This window comes from Apteryx mantelli, chromosome Z (assembly GCF_036417845.1).
Source record: "Apteryx mantelli isolate bAptMan1 chromosome Z, bAptMan1.hap1, whole genome shotgun sequence".
In the NCBI taxonomy this organism is placed as follows: Eukaryota; Metazoa; Chordata; class Aves; order Apterygiformes; family Apterygidae; genus Apteryx; species Apteryx mantelli.
In genome coordinates, this window is record NC_090020.1 from 25,507,757 (window position 1) to 25,528,855 (window position 21,099).

At 38.5% G+C, this 21,099-nt stretch overlaps 1 protein-coding gene across 3 annotated transcripts in view; it reads left to right on the forward strand.

Moving 5' to 3' along the window:
- Window positions 1-876: 876 nt before the first annotated feature.
- The window catches only part of PIP5K1B (phosphatidylinositol-4-phosphate 5-kinase type 1 beta), a 98,543-nt gene continuing 78,320 nt past the window's right edge, over window positions 877-21,099 (forward strand). For all 3 annotated transcript variants that reach the window (XM_067315352.1, XM_067315350.1, XM_067315353.1), the window contains exon 1: window positions 877-946. The gene's annotated coding sequence lies outside the window, so the exon portion shown is untranslated. The remainder of the gene's footprint in view (window positions 947-21,099) is intronic.

Here is a 21,099-nt window from a genome sequence, read left to right on the forward strand (position 1 = left end):
TAAATATAAAGTTACAAACACAAACATTATAAAGTAGAATTGATGCAACTTTGCACTTTACTCGATGGATCCTAACAATGTATTTCATGCCATATATTCTATTAGATGATGTTTTATTCATGCCTGTAAAGGAGGGGAATATATTTTATTCTGTCCTATCTGTTCTGTTGACTCATAGGATTATGTGAATGTCACTGAGAGTAGGACTCAGCCTTCACTGAATAGTTAGCATACCCAGCAGTGATGTCAGGAAGTTATAAGGTCATTCTCGCTCCTTCCATCTGTTCATTTATGTTGTATTCAAAAGTATAGAGCTTTTTGCAGTAGAAGTAGACATTGCAGTGAACTAAACCCTCAGAGTGAACTATCATTTCAGATGTGCGCAATGGCTATTAAATATAGAGGGAGAAAAATAATTCTATTTGTTTAGCTGATGGCAAATAATAAAGTGGGGTCACAACAGTAGCAAAAGCATGCTTGCAGGTGTTATCTGGACTCTGAAAAGAGATTTAAAATGCAAATCCTTCCTCTCGTTTTAAGTATTGCATTTATAGATACCAACTCCTTTTGCAGTAAGAGAGTCAGATAGGTAAGCCAGTTAATAAGCTGCTGACTGCATGAACAAGGATACTGGTTAACTTGTGCTTATTCTCTGCTTAGACATTCCTGATGTTGCAAGTACTGCCACCAGGTTTCCAGCTTCTCCTGTCGCAGCTGCTTCAGGGTCCTCCCCTGCTGATGATTTAGGATGAGAAAGTAACCAATGGCAATCTTGTCCTGTTCTCCTCTGCTAGGTGTCTCACCAGAGACAGCATAGAAAGTGATGTTGCCCTGTCCAAGGTCCTTCTCATTTGAATGTGGGATAAAGTAGCCAAAACACTTGAACCCCGTCTTGGAAGACCCTCCTCTTCCCTGTTCTTTCTGACCTTGACTAGTCACTGCTGAGGTTAGTGATCCTTCTTTAATGTGCTTTATGTCATTAGAATTTCCTCTAATGGATTTTAGGGGGGATCATTTGTGCTTCCTGACAGTTTTTGAGGTTGGCCACTGGAGGCCCTCTGTACCAGTTCTGCTCAGTGTTCACCATAACATCTTCAAGCCCCATAGCTGTTGCAGTGGTAACTATAGTGTTACATATATGACACATGGTGTTTTGCTCCTCTAAATTGCTTTAAGTCTAAGCATTCAAACCTTTTCATAGGAATATATATGCATGGGATACTATACAGGTGGTACCATTTTTTGCTTCACTTTCATGTTATGTATGAGATTAAATACCCTCCACCATGTTGCATTCCACTAAGTTGATGCAAAAGATTATTAATGAGGTCTTCTGTATAAACCTGTGTACAGAGGCAAACTGTATTTCCAGAAATCTGGGTTTCACTGGACAGAGAAATTCCCAGTTCTGCTCAGCCAAAATAGAATTGATTTGGACATGCTCTGTGAATGTGATTAGCACAGCATCTCCCATACCTCTTTTTGACAAGATCTTCATTTCCTGGAGGAAGTGACCCCTATCTAGAGAACGAAACTTTCCTACCACGCACAAAGGAGGCGTGATAATTCTACCATGGGCAAGACCCTCTGCATTCTTGCAAAGATAGAACAGAAAATTTTCCTTTTGTACAGGAATACAGTGTAAGAATGCCAGTCATCAATACCAAGTTCAGGTAAACAATGCATTATACAAATGCAGCACAAAGTCACTTGTCTCTTTAGTTGCTATGCTAAAGATTTGGAGGTTTGAAAAGACAGAGGTAATTTAGTTTTAGTACTGTGTTGCAGTGCCACACAATAAAATTATAGATGAATTAAAATATAGCGTAAAACTAAGTTTATACCAGTTCCTTCTTACAAAAAGCCACAGAATTCCAATATCAGTTATGATGTTGGAGAGACAACCTTGTTATTCACTAATTTATGATTCATATTATATAACATGATTTTTACAAATGCAATCAGTTTCTTTGTTCTTTGTTTTTCAAAGATTGTAAGAATGTGTTCTTGTATTTTTTACGTAACAAAACAATGATAGTTTCCTGATGTATGAAGAGCATGCTAATATTTAAACAATAACTTTTCAATAAAAGAATCAATCTCCTTAGTATGAAGGAGTTATATGGGAAGAAATTATTTTCTGATGTTATGTTCTGTTGAGGATGTTTTGTAATTTCTCATTTTAATATTAGTGTTTGTATTGTATAACCCTGCATGTGTGTGTGCATCTGTGTATATATATATACATATTATACAAACATAAATATACACACAAGTATATTTGTACATATTTATATTTCCATATACACAGCATATTGAAGTATACATATATATAAATATGTATGTGTAACTTATTTATGCATGTATAAAAAAAAATTTTTCAGCTTACTTCTGAAAGGCCTTTCTGGGGTCAGGTAGGGTTTATGCTTTGTGTGTTTCCTTTCAGGCTAATATGCCTACATATCGTTTAACTGTGTACTTTTACTAAGATAAAAAGCATGTACTGTTTTCCTGTGTTTTCAAAAGTCTGCTCTAAATAGCATCATCCTTAGAGGAATCACAGTCAAGAGTTTTTCTAGTGAAATGGAAGTGATGACGGTAAGTTTGTGAATGCTTTTGGTATATTTTTTTCTGTCTTGAACTGTGTACTGGTGAAGAAAGAAGGGCTGTTGAAGAAGTCACTTCAAGTGATATTTTCTTTTGAAACGAGAGGATGGTTAAGCTGGATGGTATTCTTTCCAACCTTATTCTGACCATGTAAACATTTGAATGAGTTTTACATGATTTAGTAGTTTTGCATGTGGAAACTTTACAGGTTGCTTAGGTCTTAGCTATAGGCGTCGTTCACAGGGGTCACCGTCTCTTGCTACTTGTCCCACTACTAGAAGGAAATCTGGAGGATATTTGGTATGGTGTGTAGGATCTTGAAGCTAAAACAGAAGCGAGAGCTTGCTGTGAGCAGCTAGTTAGTTGGAGCTCTTGCGTATTCCTTGTGCAACCAAGGTACTGGAATCAAAAATGCTGTCTCAAGTCCAACTGTTGAACCACTAAGCAGAGCTTTGCTGTGCTACCAGGAAACTAATATGTATTCTCTTGTGGTGTGTTCTCAGCTATCAAGTAATCTAGGCAAAAGTGTACCCTAGGCACTTGCAAACATTGGCGTTTAAGCCAAAAGAGTTAGTGCTGGGGCAGAAAGAGTTAAGATGGGAAATATTTCCCTGCTGTCTTTCTAGTCAAGTGTAAACCATGGAGAAAAAGTAGTATACCCCCTTATAACATTTGCACACATGCATAACTGTGCTACCTATTTGTGCTACCTATTCATACTACCTTTGGTAGGTGACCAGGAGAAGGGCTAGAAGCTGCTGCACTCCTGTTTGCGAAAACCTAGAGCAACATGTTTCCTGCTGACATGTGATGAAGATTTCTTTTTCATATAAGTTTAGAAAGCAGAAGGTGACTCCCTGTCAGGGAGTCTAATCTTGGGTCTTCTCTTTGGGTGGTGAAAATTTACCAGACGTTCATATTCTACATCAAGTCCATGTTGCTTTACCAGCCACAACTTTTCTGAAGTGGGATACTTCTAGTTCCTGAATTGATGTATGGATACGTGGGTGGTTTTTCTGTGTTCTTATAAAGTCTGCCTGCCCCCTCCCTCCTACCAGCAAAGGAGTTGAAGCAATAAGCTTGTTTGTTGCTCTGATCTGAAAATGGTATTGCCCAGTATGCTGGAGAAGACTGGCAGTTTCTCTTTGCCTTACCTGCAAAGTTAGGCAGTGTATCAGTTTAAGGAAAAGCTGAAGCAAACTGTAAGGCTGAGGAGAACTGTTACCTAGAATGACAAGATGCTTTATTTTCAGTAAAGCTTGCTTTCATCCCACTCCTCTCTAACCCTCCCCCTCTTCATCCAGCCCCCAACGCAGACAGACTGCAAATAGATATTTATCTGGTATGCGTAGGATTCTGTCAGTGAGCAGTGATATATGAAATCGGGGGGAAAAAAAGATCCTTGTTCCTTGATACTGTTGCAGGCAGCGTATTTAACTCCTGAAATCATTAGAATAAGTGTAGTTAAAACTGTCAAAATACACTGTTTTCTTACAAGATTGTAAGAAATAGAGCTTCTTTTGTCAGTTTAATTTTCTTATACACTTACTGCTGGCCCTCTCTTGTAAAAAGTGGTACAGGTTAGTCCTGTCTGGACCTACAGTGTATTACAGATGCAGTCTACAGGGCTATGTTTTGGGTTGGTTTTGTTTTGTTTTTCCCGGTAAATAAGCTGTTCCAAACAGTTTGCTCACTCATGCAAATGGTCTGATAATAATGAGTTTTAGCACTGGGACATCTTTGTGGAGGAGAGAGAGTATCTGATTAAAATGGGTGGAAAAAAGAGATTCCATTTTTCCGATCCCTTTTCGGGACCCCGTGTGGTTTCCATGACTCTTCTGCTCTGTAGGAGGTTGCGTCCGCGAGGCCCCTGCCTGCTCTATATCTACCTCCCTGAGCACCTAGAACAATGGACCTCCTTCTCTTGTCTTGTGTATTCCTTCAAGTTTTCCTTATTTTCTTGAGACTTGCATAATATACTTGTGTGGCGTGACATTTTACAGAGTCCTTGGTGATCTGGCTCCTGTACTAGGCTTGAATTGTCAGGGAAAAAGGTTAATTATACAAGGAAGTATATTTTTAATGTATATGTAATCATATAAAAGTAACTTTTTAGTGGCATCATGAAGTCTGAATTTTGTCAGTCAGACTATAAAACATTGATTTGGTGGTATTTAACTATGTTCATAATTATTAGTGAAAGAAATTAAACAGAGATGTATCTATGTATGTACCAGCAAAATGATATATGGAGAGAAGAAATAACAGAAGCCTGTGGAAAGTTCACAATGTCAAACTTTGCATCTTTCTTTTTAATGGGCATCTTGATGAAACGCAAGTATTCTTACTGTTGTTCAAGGCAGTCTATAGTTAGCTACAAAATGGTATTGTAACATTACTTTTTATTGTAAAGGAAACTTGAGAACTATTTTCTCCCCATATTTACAATTTAGGCCTGATTCTAATTGCCAGGTTGTTAGTGTTGTTCCCCCCCACACACACACACACACACACTATTTTTTGTGAATTTAAGCATTTTTTTATGCCATAAACTATAACCTTTCTTCTTTCCTGAAATGGATTTTTTAGGTGAATATTTTTATTACAGCTCATTCTAAGATCTAAATGAGTCTTAAATCTGAATGAATTTTAAAATCACACTTACAACTAAAGGTTAAAAGTCCTGTTCCACATGAGATGCAGTTTCTTTGCTGTCACTAGGGTCAAGTAAAATCAAATTAAAAGTACATGTTTAGCAAAATTTATTCTGAAAAACATTCAAAGTGGCTTGATCTCTCTGGAGGGTGAAGGTATTTACAAGCATCTCCTTAAACTTTGGTTGCTGAGGCTCATGCCCAGTCAAAATTATGTTAGAAATAAGGAGATAATTTGAACATTGTAGGACTCTTCAATTACTTGTCTCACTCTTTTGAGTTGACTTCAAGTTCAGGCCTATTGCAGAACTCCTTAAAATGGGAAACTAGATGAATTGTATCCTGTATTTAATGCATGCTTTTTTTCACTTAGAAGAAAGCAATGCATTTAATATGCATTTGATCCTTTATGCATATACAAAATAAATAAAGCTTCTCTTCTGTAGCACTCACCTTTTAAACTCCATAACTTGAAAGTCAGCGTGCTGCTCTCCATCTACATCTGCTGTGGCCTACTGCATGAGGAGCGGCGCTAACCCAGCTGAACCTCACATCCTAAGAATTGATAGGGCAGAAGGGGATATCTGAAAACTCAGAACAGGCAGGGGGGAGGGGATGACTAATAAGGCATTTATTCTCAAGCTTACCAGCAGAGTTGACAAACATACAGTAGGGGGAAAAAATGGTTTCTGGTATTATTTTTGAATCCATGCCATATTACACAATTGTTCACAGGAGTCTGCAAGGAGTGAAATCACAGCTCTGCCAAAGTCCAGTCCAGAACAAGGTGGCTACATCTGCTGCCCTGTGAGTGAATTCAGTGACTTCAAACTGTTTGCAATGCACTCAAATTTTGGCAGTGTGGCACTACTCCCAAAGCAAAATCAGAATAGGCAATAGCAGTAATAATGTTATTTTAAAATCTTTAAAATAACAGCTCATCCTTGCAGCTCTGTGGCTAGGACATAATTTCCTTTTCTGAGGTGAGGAAAAAGAAAAGTGGCAAAAGCACTGGCATGCTAAAGTCTGCAACAGAAATATGGTTTTGGACAATCTGTGCTTTCATGGTCGGAGTTATCTGTTTGTCCTGTGTGTTCTGGTTATTGGTTCTCTCTGACTAAAATACAGAATTTTTTCCCATAAGAGATGAACCTGCTTCTTATCTGAAGATTTGAGTGTTGATGGCAGCATAACATTTGAGAATTTCTCAGTAAATGGAGGTTTCATATGTAAGCCAGTCTTTACCCTTACAACTAATGAAAGTATGCATGTTTCCTTTTAGACAGCTTTGAACTGTGGGTTTCTTTTTTGTTTTTTCCTTGTTAAGTCTTGCTGTTCCTATTCTATGAGGATGCTTCTGCAACTGCTGTGGTAAAGATGACATCTTTGTTCACTTTATGACTTTTTAAAAAAATACATTTTTTTAACACAGTGCCTGAATCTGCAAACGGTTAAGCATAGGAATAATTTTACTCTCATAGTCTTATGAGTAAAATGTGGATAAAATTGCTGGCTCCCTTACCTTTGTTTGTCTCATTTTGTGATTTCTCACATGCAAACAATGTGTCTAGGTGAAGTAATCCAAACTAAGGCTAATGCAGGAAGTGAGGGGAGACACATTTCTTCAGAAATGACTTGAAAGATTGCACACCTTATTTTTGAGCCACCTCTTGTGATACTTAACCTTGTTCCTACGTGTTTTCTAAACTTTGTCCAGAAAAACATCTCAAGGGAATGGGCACTGGCTGTTCATTCACCTCGGTCAGTCTTGGTGTTATCATTGCATTTTTGCAAATATTACAGGCCCATGGAAATAATGTGGTACAGTGCCAAGAGATAGGAGGAAGCTATATTTGGACAAGTACACAGCAACAAAGTTGGAGTGTAAGAATGTAGTGGTGAAACTTGCTGATAGAAGATCATGCATACTGCAGCATCCAAGCCAATCAACATGGCATTGATTTAATGAGCTGCAAAGGCAGTTCTTGGTCTCATATCTCACATCTGACATTGATAAAATGGTGCCTTCTACAAAAAGCTTAGTCGGAATGAATTTATGAACTATCTTGAAGTTCAGAAATGTTAAAGAATTTCATTTGGCCCACAGTGTTGGAGGGGGCAGGGACAAAGTTGTGTTCTATCTTTTTTTCCATAATTATCAAATACAGGTTTGTCTGGTAAGAATCATAAGTTAGCTGCAAAAGGGGCAGGGGGGAACTAAAATGAATGTGTTTCAAACTAAACCAGAGCATTAATACAGTCTAGTGGTGGAATTTTGAGACTATTGCCTTAAACGTGGGTCATCAGTCATCTTCAAGTTAGAAATTGTCTAGTAGGAGTGGGGCTCAGCTGAAATGGTAAGTTAGTCTGAATCTTTTTTGAATAGGAAAGAGCACTCTGAAATATCACCTTTTAACAATATCCATGGGCTTATGAAGGAACAAGCCTGATGAATGATATACTTATCGCTAGAAGTTATGCGATCATATCCAGGATGAAACACTGTGAGAGAAATTCAGGCTTCTACATGGCATCCTTTCCTGTGGGATGGAGGAACACAGGCTTCAAGCACGTCATGTTGAATGTGGTGATTCACAGCTGGGGCCTTGCAGCAGAGCAGAGTGTAAGTGAGGTCTCTGCAAAAATGCAAGAGGTGCGCTCCTGCAGCAGCAATAAACTGGTATAATAAAATTTGCACAAGAAAGCATTTCTTAAAATGAAGAAGGAAAATGTGGCCATGCGATGTAAATGTAGGTATATTGCAATAGTGATATCATGTATTTCTATCTGTAGTTAAACTTCTATGTGAGTTAGAAAAATACTATGCATACAACCCTTCTGTTCTCTGTTCTCTTTAATCTGTGATCGGATTTGCATAGCATAGTGTTAGAGGAAAAGGAGTGTGTGACATGCCTAGATGTCTATGATAAAAATTTTATGTTATCAAAAGCACATTGCAGAGGTAACTTCAATTTTTTTGAGTCTTTTTCTGGTTTATTGTGGTTGTGCTTCTCATCTTTGTGAGGCTAGTTTTGGCCTGTCCTAACAGAGATAGGAAAGGGGCTGAAACACTTGTCTTTTTTTTCATAAGTGTGGTGTAACACAGGATTTTGCAAAACAAATACTGGTTCAAGCAGGTCAGTTTCTCATCTCACTCCTTTGACAGCTTCCTTTAGCTCAAAGGTTCCTTTTGAACCAAATTATCACTCTCAGAGAACGTGCAAGCTCTTTCCTGCATGCAAATGTTATTTTCCGCTACAGAATAGCATGCACTTAGACTTTCATTTCTCTCTGTTTTACCTGTTAAGGCAGCATTTGGAAGACCATCACAAATGTGAACAGTAATACAACTTTAGTTGTTTGACAGGCTTTTAAAACATGATTTACCAACCTCTCTAGTTCAAGACCCATATATTTGCAATAACAATGAAGGATGATGTTTCCAAATGTTGACACAATACGTTGAGTACGTATTGCAAAACAGAGCAATAATATTAAGAGACAGGAACAGTTTTAAAATCCTAACATACTGCTGTTTGAATAATGTAGAAGGTAAGCTCCTTAAAACCATTGCAATACTTTGTTTAATGGCTTTAGAAGAAGTACCTAAAATCTTGCTGAATTCTTCAATATAATTGTTTGCTTTTTGCAAGTTACATCTGTTTATTAATCTATAGAACTGTTCTTTCCTTCTACTCTGTTTTCCTGGTATCAGAATTCTTTGTATGATTGCTTATGGCTTAGCCAAAATTATTCGTGCAGGTAATAGCTTAGATTGATCTATCTGCAAATATTCCTCTACTTGATGTGTTCCTCAGTGAGATGCTTTGATCTTTGCAGTGACTCACAGATTTTTATTTATTTTTTTTAAAGAAGTGGCAGTAAGAAGGGATAAAGTGGTTATCTTCAAGCCAGTGGTACTCAAGTGCCTATTGAAAGAAGATCAGGCCTTGAAAAGGTCGTGAGTTAATAGAGTCATAACTTTTCAAGAGGCTTGTAGGATCTTGATTTTTCTGTTTTGGCTGTTTAGAATTGCAACCATTTTCAAAACTGCAACCATTTTTCATAATGGTACTGTGCCCATTATGAGATGTATGTAAAAATCCTATTTAAGAGTTTGGCAGCACAAAGTTGTGTACCAGTGTGCACTGTTAAGGCTCATAAACATCATGTCTCACACAGGTATTTCACTGAATGTGAAAGCTAAATTTCTCTGTGTAATTCATAGTGCACCTAACAATAGCTAGTCACAAATCCCTGAATGCAATGCAGCCAAGGAGGGCCGGTCCTTTTTTCCTGCAGTAGCTGGATGCACGCAGAAGTGATTCGGTATTGTGTGCTGCTGGGGTCTGCTGACCCACAACGGGCCTCTGCAGGAGCCGGTTCTGACTTTCTGCGCAGGCCTCTCCAGTGGTCCTCTGCAGATAATGCTTCTCACAGCCTTTCTGCAGCTCAGGAGCAAGTCAGAGAGGTTGCCCCTGCGGCTAAAATCTGCTGAGCATTGGGGTTGGTTGGTTTGTCTTATTCCACCTCCTTAATCCTGGCAAAGACATTAAGTCATTTTATACAGGTAGTAATCACCTGACAACAGTCAAATGAGGTAGGATTGAGTATCTGAAGCCTTTTTTGTGACATACATATGTATACATATCTGTGCTTTACTGTGGACTGACCTTTCTGCTTATTGGCACAAAAATACTTGCGTCATCCTGGGGATAAAAATCAGATTTTGTTTTCATTGCACTCTTCCCTACAACAAAACTGTATGCTGTCAGACATATAGCAACTTTGAGTATCATTATTTCCTATTAAAAGTTAATGGCACAGCATGTCTTTTTTCTAATAGATCAAAGGAGGGAGCATTTCCCATCCGTATTTTTCTCTTCACTGCCACATGTTTTCCTTCTCCTTTGGCCCCCTTCTCCTTCATCCATCTCTTTCCTTCCCATTCTTCCTTTCCTTGAAGTTCAGCAGGCCACAGTCTCTTGCCAAGTCTGCCCCTGCCCTGCTTTCCTGGTTTTCTTTTTCCTTGTCCCAGGTTGCTCTCTGGCTTCACTTGCTTCAGTGTTCACACCCCTTCCTGTCTCTTCTGTGCTTGGAGGACTTCAAAGTGAAACCAAGTCCGCTCCTCAGCTAGTTTTACTTTGCATCCTGCTGTGAGCGCATAAACACAGCAAAGGAAATGAGCAAGTGAAGGCTAACACAGAGGGCAGGGTTTCCATAGGCGTGGTTGCTTTCCGAGCACAGAAGGGTGGACGCCCTCCCGGTGTAAGGTAGCTGTCACGCACTTTTACAACCCCTTGAAGGATTCCTCCTCCATCAGCTCTCAGAAGCTGTGTTTGTGACATGGAGTACCTGTGCCACTGCAAACGCAGCGGTTCGGAGGGAACTCCTTCCCAAACTGTGCTTCACCCCTGAGGGTACCAGTGGTTGCCATCAGCTGCTGGGTTAAGGCTCTGTGTCTTTGTCCTGTATAGCCTCCCTTAGCATGGACACAGCAACTCCTTCTTCAACTGAGGTGCAACCTTGGTGCTACGTTTCTAAACCGGTGCTTTCTGCTGAAAGCCATTTGCTATGAGGGGATATGGGACTAGTGTCCCCATTTTCCTGGCTTTTGTGCAGGACCAGTGCCAGTCATTGCTGATGAGCAGCAGCTGGTTTTGCATGGTGCAGCACCTTCAGTCTGGCCTTGTGAGGCATCCTACAACATCTCGCTCTCTCCCTCTCCCTGTCTTCCACTCCCCAGCACACGCACTGGGCAGAGCACTTCAGCCAAAGTCTTGGCCAATCATTTCCTTAACCTAGTTGCCTTTTCTTACACACATTGAGATAATTCTGTGCTCTGCAAGAGAACTGTCCCCACCACCACCACAATTTTTATACCTTCTACCGCCCCTGCTTCTGCAATGAGGAGACCATAGGGGCCATTTCTGCCTTTTTGGGGGTCCATACTTGTTGCTAAAGTGGTGAGAAAGGGTAATAAAATAGGGTAGTTGGTTCATTCTTATTTTTTCTGGTCTTTAGGAACTAGTTCAGGGCTGCAGTACTATTCAATAATGCTCTTATAATGGGATCATACTACAAGCAAACTCAAGTCCATTTTTTTTATTTGCTGTAAAGTAAAGCATAGCTAGCCAGTCCAAAATATTAATGAGTATTCCTTTTCACTTACATAACTAATCATCAGGCTTCTTCCTGGTAGAGGACACAAAAATGAGGGGTTTATAAGATAATAAGAGCACACTGCTAACTGCAACTATTGAAAGGCAATCTTATATAAATACATTTAATGCACGCATGCTGTTCATCATGCATATTTATATCTTCTTGGACTAAAAAAATGACGAACAATTCAATAGCCAGTTCAATACTGTGCTGAAAAAGATATGGTTATGTAATTAGACATTGTTGCTGATCCATGTAGGGTAAGGCCTATCAGAAAGTGGAGTATCATGTACTTTAAATCTTAAGAGCCCTCTGTTCCTATGAAGAACCTCTACACTTAATTCATCTTTTTTTTAACATTGGTTTATGGAAACTATAAATGAGTCAATTCATAGCCAGTGTCTATATTTTACCTTGTTGGGGTGGTGTTCTCTTTTTAGCTAATGATTCATGAAAAGGGAGTGCATTAAGCAGAAATGGACTGAGTTCTGTTAGTGTGATGAACAAATTTTCTCTTCCTAAATGCTGAAAATTGTATTTTTACCTTTGAAAACTGTGGTGGGGATCACTAACTGAGTTACAGATAATGCTGCATGCCCTTTCTAACCTAGTCATAAAGATGCATTGAGAGATGCAGATAGTCTTTCAGAGGGCTTCTGTGTAGAGTGAACAGATTCTCATCCAGACCTCTTAAGCAGCTGGGGACCTCTTTTGTTTGCAGGAAAACTCGCAGTCATTTTCCTTTGGAAAAGCTGACAGGTTCTGATCTGTCCTGCTGAAGATCCAGCAGTGCCAGGCGGCATGTCCTCCTGCAGAGTGCTCACCCACTGCTTGCACTTGTGGCTGCAGGAGAAGTCACCTTTTTGTGATAAGTCCCACTCATTATGTTCACTCATTATGTTCACTATCTTCCATGTAATACTTAAAAGTGATTTATGTGCAGATGTATCCTTTGATAGCAGTGACAACCTATGGTTTTGAATCTTCCAGTAGCATTTCCTGGTAGGCTGCAAAGAATGGCCAGCTAGCCACTTGCAAAGATCTTTGGGGGGGAGAAGAAAGTGGTGGTATTTTTTACATATTGTTTATGAATTTGAGTTATCTGCATACAGGAATGTTAGTACTGGTGCAATGCTACAGAGTATGAGCTGCATCTGAAAATCAGTGGGGAGGTTGGGAATTGGCAAAAATATTTAATAATAACTTCATTTTACTTTTTTCCTGCCACAAATGTTCAGGGACAGGTTTTTTAATTTGGTTTGGCAAGTGAAAGCCTGTTGGAAAGCAATTCCAGTATATCAAGTGGTTTTAAAAGACTTAAAAGTTATTTTCAAATAAACATTTTTTTATCACCATTAAAAATTCTGTGTCTAGGTTTCTGTACCTTAAAATAGCTGCTTACATATTTTTTCCCAGTGTATACCTCATGTTTCTTAATGTCAGTAGGATGCATATGTACCCTGATGCATAACTGCTTCTTAAAGTACATTACAAGTTTATTTGTAATTTCAGACAAGAATTAAACTCAGTGCATTGTCTAACTGCCACCAGGGAAAAAAAGTAGTCAGTTGCTTGTTCTGATCTGCCCACGTAAGTCTGACTCAGAGAGAACCAAAGTGTACAGTTCCTGCTAAATACAGTAGTATCCTTTACATTTAAAGCAGCTACATAGAGAATGGCATAAATTTTTAAAATATTAGCAGTCATTCTGGTGTAGTTCATGCTGTAGTTTGACTCCAGTAGCTGAAAATTTGCTGCCTTTGTTCTATGGTAACTAGACAGCAGCCATGAAAAATAGCAGCTATTTCCTTACATGCTGAGCAGATCTTTCCTTAACTGTTCTTGTTTTTAAATCATTCTTGTCTGATGCAGATTCTGAAATCATTTTTCCCTCCTTGAAGTTTTCTCTGTAGTTTAAAAAGAAACATTTTAGAGGAGTCATTTGAACAAGGAGGACTGTAGCTTTTTTACTTTATGAACCATTTCATAAAATTGGATAAGCCTCTCCCTTTCTATGACTTTATATGTGCGTGTATTAGGAAAGGTCTTTGAGCAGCTTTGCTCTATGGGAAACCAAGACTTGCTAATCTAGTCAAAGGATTTTATTGATGTAGGATTTGTTCTCTGCTGAGAATGGCGCAAGAGTTTGTTACTATTTTCCAAGAATAAAGCCAACTTTCTGTTAAATTCTGACTGAAGTGGTGGGATCAAGGAAAGCTTCTACTAATTGCAGTCTTAACTTTCCTGAGGAAAAATATCTCTTTTTAAAAAAAATTAGTCATAATAACTTTTATTCAATATACTACCCTCATTAAAGAGTCTCTCACCTGAATTTAGACATGACTTTCAAATTTGGTGCTTACATCAGTCTTCTATATCCATTCCTGAGTGACCTGATTTTTCAGGTAGGCTAAGCACCTGAAAGACAAGTCACTGCTTAAATATACGTTTGGGAGCCTAACCTTCAACATCTGTTTCTAAAGATCTTTTCCCTAAATTTAATTTTGAGCTTACTTCTGGTGCTCTTGCCCAGCCTATTTGGGAGTGAGAGTAATTCTTGTGTGTGTGTGTTTCTCAGTATTCCTCCCCAGTTTGGTCACAAGTGCACTCACAACTATGAGGTTGTAGGAGAGATGTAAGGGATTGAAACAACTGAGACAAAGGATCTCTTGTTCAGTATGGACCAAAGTTCTGACATGTTGCATCACCTTCTTCATCCTCTTCCATATTTCTGCTTGATGTCAGGGTAGTCCATAAAGAAACTATGGTTGCATTTATAAGCAGTTCCATTATGATTAATTTTTGGTAGGTTATTTTTTTTATTCCAATTTAATTGCTTGGATGAGTTCTTCTGGAGTCAGAGAAGTGTTAGTGCTGGAACAAAAGAGGAGGCAAATGCGTGTCTGGAAGGCAGGATCACAACAGCACCAACTTAGATCAACCGAAATTGTCACAGTCTACAGCAAAAGCTGTATGTGGTGATACTATGAAAGATAGGAGGGATCATGACAGGGTATCCAGACTTGTCCCTTCCTTCAAAACAGGGCCAACTACATTTGAAACATTTGTCTAATCTGTCCTAAAAATCTACAGTATTAGGGTTCACAATTCTTCAAAACAGTCTGTCCCAGCATTCAAGTATCTTTTACACCTGTATGGTAAGGCCCTCTAATGAAGACAAAAGTGGGATTTCAAAGACTCAAATTTCTTAGGTAAAGGCTACATCACAACTGGCTGCTGAAAAGCTAAGCTTAACTAGCGTTCAGTGGAGGCTGTATGTATAAAAGTTATAGGATCCAGGGGGGGAAAAAGGCATAGATGACTTGAAGATCATGCTAATCCACTCTAGCTTTGAGGCTGTTGTTTTGGCAACATGATTTTCTTCTACAGACTTTAATATGATTGATTATAGGCTCATGCCGTAACGGGCTGAATACTTCCCAGTTGATTGTGACTTAGAAATTGCCAGTAACATATGGACAACGGGTAAACAAATTGTGCTATATGCTTTGGTGCATATTAATTTTTTTGACTGCAGCTGTTCTATGTCTCATGTGTCTAAAAAGTCTTTTTTGGGAATGTTCTTGCTAGTTCAGCAAATTATATCATCTTTCTTCATTATGCACTTTTGCTGTAAAGTTTGCCCAGACATTTTGAGTTGGTTAGAAGAAAAATATAGTATAGTTGTGCTTCTGTTGAAATAGAAAAAGATGGGTGAGTAGAGAAGACTAAGTTGTCAAAACAGAGTATTACAACTATTTTGAAGTTCTTAATGTTTCATACAAGTTTCCCATCCTAGTAATTGTTTTGCTGGTTGTGAGTGCAAGATTGTTCCTTCCTTCATTTTATGAATTTGAGGATAATCACTTTATCTCTCTTCAGTCTTTTTTCTTTGTAATTTAGACTGAATTCCAGTCCGCTGAATTCCAGCGGTTGTTACCGCTTGATGATCACAAGCTTGTCCCTGTATTTCCTGAAGTACTAGATTCAAAACTGGACACAAGTGCTCCAGCTGAGGCCTTGCTTAATGCTTCAGAGCAGCTTCACCTTGACCGTCTTTTCCAGCTAGTTTTTGAGTGCTATGTGAGATGTTGCTGAAAGCTTTACTGAGGCCTCGTTACTACCTCCAGTGCAGATCCCCTAGCCATTCCACATGCTGACTGGCTAGATGAAGAAAAACAGCTTTGTTGGACTGGACTTGCTCTCATCTAATCCATGTGTTTCTTACCTATCAACTTATCTTCTATCTGTCAATAGCAAGAATACGTACAAGCTGTAGCCCACAACTTGTAAACTGAAGTTAGGTTGAATTGTCACAGTTTTCTAGGTTGTTCTCGTCCATATTAAAGGTGGGCATGGTGCTTGTCCTTCTCTTTCTTCTGAGACGTTATATTCTGGAAGATCCTAAGTGAGCCCTTGGGGGCAATTTCTAATGTCTCAGGGTGCTTCAGCTTCTGCTTTGAAATTCCCATGGTGTCACTAGCCTGAGTACTTGTCTTATTACAGCTGCTGATCATTTGAAGCAACTCCAGTCCCTTATTGTGAACTTTGGAGCAAAGGTGTACTGTGTGTTTGAAATCCAGACATTACTGCTGGCTGACTCTCCATATCTGTACTATGGAGTACCTTTTCCTTTGTCTAAAAGAATATTTTCTTGCTAATTGTTTTCACATGTGGCTCTCTGCATCTTATTCTGTGCTTTTTTTCTCTTGTTCCTATATGTTCACTCTATGCTTTTTATACTTATCCTAAGCTATTTGACCTATTTCCCATTTTTTGTATGATTCTTTCTGGAGCTTTAGGTCACTAAGATCCTGGTTTAATCAAATTCCTTTCTCCAAGCACGTTGAGTTTGATTGCACCTCTCTCTTTCCTTTAGAAAGCAACACTTACCTTAAGCTCCTTTTCCTCCTATGTGAGACTTCATTCCCATTGGATCTTACCTACCAATTATCTAAGTGCTTCTGCTTGCCTGGCTTTCCCTCCAAAAATCATGATTGCTGTCTGTCATGTGATCCTTGTCATTCAGTTTTCCATGTACTGTCAGAGTCAAATGTAGAAAAAATTTCCCTCTGTTTTTCTCACTTGCCTAACCAACAATTTTTCCTAACACGCTGCAGCAATTTGTTGGACATTATGCATTGCGTGGTAATGTTATCTTGAAGTCCTATGTCTGGTATGTGTTAGCAGCATTAGGACCACTGTCAGGTCATGTGGAACTGAGCTGTACTTCTGGATATGAGATGTCTTCTACTCTTGCCCTTCCTTATAATGCCACAGCAACTTCTGTTTTCTTCTATTGTATAGTTTCATACAGCATGCAGGCATTTCCGTCTCTCATTTCTTTCAAAGAAGATCACAACCCCATCTTACACTTTTTATTCATTTGTTAACTCCTGTAGGCTTTACAGAAAGACTGCTGGTCTCTTAAAAGCTACTCTTGTTGACACATGAAATCGCAATTTTGAAACTAAAAGAATGAGCTAGAAATTCTCCTTTGGCCTTGTACAAATGTGGCTTTCTACTTTGTGTGCTTTTCAGTCTCTTACCAAAAAAAAAAAAAAAAAAGAAATTAATGAGGCCTTTTCATTTTATAAAAGGAGGTCCTGTTAGCAATTTCCACAAAGTACACAGTGTGACGTCAGTAATGTTGGGGATCAAATGTTTGTTCTTACTGGTTGCCAGTCTAGGACCAGTGATCTGGAAAAGTCCCATAGTTGTTAGGAGGACTGGTGTGCATGTATGCTTCCTACAGGACTTTCAAGTTATCTGTAAAACGCAGAATTTCAAAAATACACAAATTACAAATGGAAAGGGATGTATTTTGCCAGAGGAGCACAGTGTGCTGTGTTTCCATGAATTTGTAAACTTTGCTTCCTCTAATGAAAAAGCAGCTTTATTTCCATTGTAGAAAGCAAGTATCTGTCTGAAAAAAATCACAGCTGTTATTTTCAAAACAAAGTATGTGATTGTTGTGTACATACAGAAAATAATATGTAGCTGTAACTTGTGATACTTCTGTGGCTGTTTCTGTGACTTGCATATTATAGTTGTAGGTTAGTCTGTTTCACATCAGAGAGCAGCCTAAAGCACTAATGGCAATTCCTCAAACGGGACAGAACTTTTGTAAGTATTTCTAAACTTGGATGGAGGTGATATTTGCTGATGTTCTTTTATCTTTTATGTGCTTTTCCTTTCTGAAGGCTAAAAAAGAAAAATAGATGATCTGATACTTCTTGCTGTAAATCAAAGCATTAAAATGTAAACATGTATAGTTTTGAAGTATACATTACTCCCTCTGATAAATTAATTCTCAAATTCAGTTTGCAAACTAAGAAAAGACTGTTCCCCCTATTACTGCCTTTTTTAGTTTCATTCGTTTAGTTTCGATTCAAATGCTGTACTGTCTCCCTGAGAGCAGGGATCTTTGAAGGAATCAAACAGCATCCGAATTGTAGCACTGTACTTAGTTTAGTTACTGAGAACCTAAAAGATCTGGCAAGACACAGAAACCAGTATGAGTTTTTAAGCTAAGCAAGTGAAGGCGATATGAATGGCTGAAATGGTTTAAAGGAGGTGAACAGTCTGGCAGCTTCATGATGCCTGTGCTTGTGCTTTCATTTGTATAGTTCAGAATTAGCCTTTGTGCTTTCCTATCATTACTATGAAGACAGAACTATCAGGAAAAAAAAGCTCTTTTTCATTTTGTTTCAGACTTGAATTTCATTACTATTAGTATACTATTTGCAATTTGCGTGTCCCTCTAACTTCTGAAGCAAAATAGAAAAAGTAATTAGAAAGATTAGCAGGCTAGTAGGACCTTGAAACTGGCCAAAATGAGCTGGGCTGTAGGGATGTCTTAGGAATAATTCATTTTTTGCTGGGCGCAACAAGCTATACAATTTCTCATCTGTACTTTTTTTAACTCAGTGAAGCTGTTATGTTTGAAATTGTATCCTAATATTAGTTATTGAAAACTGGAAAAGGTTGGTCTTGCTGATAGAAGAACCTTCACAATTCTCTCATGAATTCCACCCAGCGGGTTTGACTTTCAGTCACACTTTCAACCTCCATAATCAGCTTGGGAAAAAGAAAAAAAAAGAGGAGGTGGGGGGAGCTTGCCAAGATAACAGGCCTAACCGCTCTTTACAATTCATACAACGCTTTTGCTGCCAGATTTTTAGCAGGATAGATCAGTGGTGCCTCCTATGCAGTAAAAAGCTTCTACTGTTGGTGTTTGGAAAGAGGCAGTGCTTCCAGAGGGATTCCTCCAGCGCTTCTGGAAGCGTCATATGGCAGTATACCTTAGAGGTGTAGTGGACTAACCGTTGTGGAGGAATCTCAACAAACCAACCATTGCTGAGGAAGTTGTTGAGTTTTAAGATTCTCAGACTGAAGCTCTGAAACTGAAAATTCATGAAGGGGGGTAAAAAAAATTGTTTTTCCAGAACTTCTAATGGTTGTCCTGTCCATTGCAATACATAAGCATTTACTTCGTTCTCAGAATATGCTGGCCTGAAATGTTTAGGTTTTACTGCTTGAGTATATCAGGTATGTGGACATATGGGTGACCTTAGATGGCTACATGGTTTCTGCTGTCAAAAATTGAATCCATTTCACAAACTAGTGTCTGGGATACTTACAAAAAAAACCAAAAAACCTGAACTGTATATTTATTTTCATATAATTAAGTGGTCAAATAAATTACTTCAGTTTTTACTTAAGGTCTATATGACTATCCTGATATGAGATTTTTAGAGCAGGGATTAATTTGTGATGATGGAGAAAGCTGTAGGATGTTTCTTGTATTGCCTTCTTTTTTGCTCTGTGCACTACACCAAATTATACCTCCTTTTGCTTGTTTACATCTGCTTATGGTGCACTGCCTAGCATCGCTCACAGGTTCTTGTGTGCTCTGAATCTGCTCAGCCACCTCACAATGGAGTCAATTAAATCTTTCAGATCATAGCCAACAGCGTTAAAGCATAGTGAAATACTCTGTAAAGAAGCTAAAATGTAATTTCTGTCTGGGAATATTATTAGTTTTGAAAAGTTCTAACAATTTAGGTCAGACTCTTTCCTTTATGTTAGAAATTCAGCTACCTTCTGAGTTTTCTTTAATTAATGCAAAAAAACCCTCTGAGGGCCCTTCTTCAGTTCCTGTTCCCAGAGACACCCAGAAGTATGCTGATATTTTTAACTTGGATTTCCTATGGAAACAAGATGTATGCAGGCAAGTTTTGTGTGTGTTAGAGGATGTTTTTTGTGTCCTGAGTCTCTTCCGTTGCAAATCTTCTAAATAGTCCTACTATTCAAATTTTCCTGGAGAGGGAAAAGGAAATCCATTGACCAGTGTCAGCGAAATTTGACAGTAGCCTGGGATTCCGGCAAATTTAATGGAAAAAATAGGCAATTAAAGATGACCTCTAATTGGGAAAACTGTTACTGATGGTAATTCCATATTAGGTGGCAGAAAATCCACACGAGAGGGAGATTATAAATAAATCGTATGTGAGAAAAGTTTGTTCAGTGCCTAAGAAGAAGTGAGCTCTAGTCTTGACCTCCCTAAAACCCAAATAGGCAGGAAAGCTAGCTTCAATAGTGCCTTTGCTCTTGGAACTGCTCTTCTATACTTTGTGGCATGAGAATATGGTCATCCTATTAGTCATTTCTTTGAAAATCCTTTTGTCCAGGAACCGTTATCTCTTTAATCTTCCATGTTGTGACAATGATTCTTAGTGGATGTCTATCACTGTAGCAGAGAGGTAATAAATTAAAAAGCTGATGGAATTTGCATCTCCAAAGCATGTTGTCTGATTGATGAACCTTACCTTGGGAGAGTTTGGTAAAGGAGGAGAAATTAAGGGTAAAAAAAGGTTTTGAAAGGAGGAAATGTGATATGAGGAAGCAGGAGTGTAATGTGATGCTGTTTACCCTGTTTGCTTGGGGAGGTGAGAAGAACAATAGAATCCAACGAATGCTTTCAGGGTGGGAGTGATTATTTGAGATAAGGATTTAGAAAAAAAAGTATTTTTTTCATTATTGAATAAGTGTTGTTGGATTTCTTCCATTGTGGAGCATTTTTGGTTTGGAAGTTTCTTGCCTTTCTACATCACAGCATAATAATGATTTCCAGCTTTACATTGGAGCTGAAGTCTGGCAGTTTGACTCTGTCCCTCAAGAGGCGTGGTGGAAGTGTATCACCAGATGGATCTTTTTAGTCTTTTTAGTGAATTGAGGAACTGGCTCTCTACAACTACTACCACAAGAAAAAGCATGACTGAGCAAATTTTACTAGTAAAAGTGAGTTTTGCAACAAGTGATTTTCATTGTGATTTGCAACAAGTGATTTTCATAAAAGATGCTGCTTTAAAGTCACAGTAACAGAGGAAATGACAAAGGCTACCAAAGACTACCAAAGAGTTTAATTGTGACAATGATGACTCTTTATTGGAAGACATTACAAATTGTGCTTTGTAATTAGAAGTGCTGTTTGTGACATTTTTGCAAGTAGTTCTGACAAGCTATCTTTGTCAAGAATTCAATCTTTGGTTGAAAACTTCCAGTTGTTTAGGGCAGATACTAGTATGATCATCTCCATTTGTGGCTGGTGCTAACTTAGTAAGTTTGATATGAATTTAATATGAAATTATATATGCTTTTCCAGGGACTC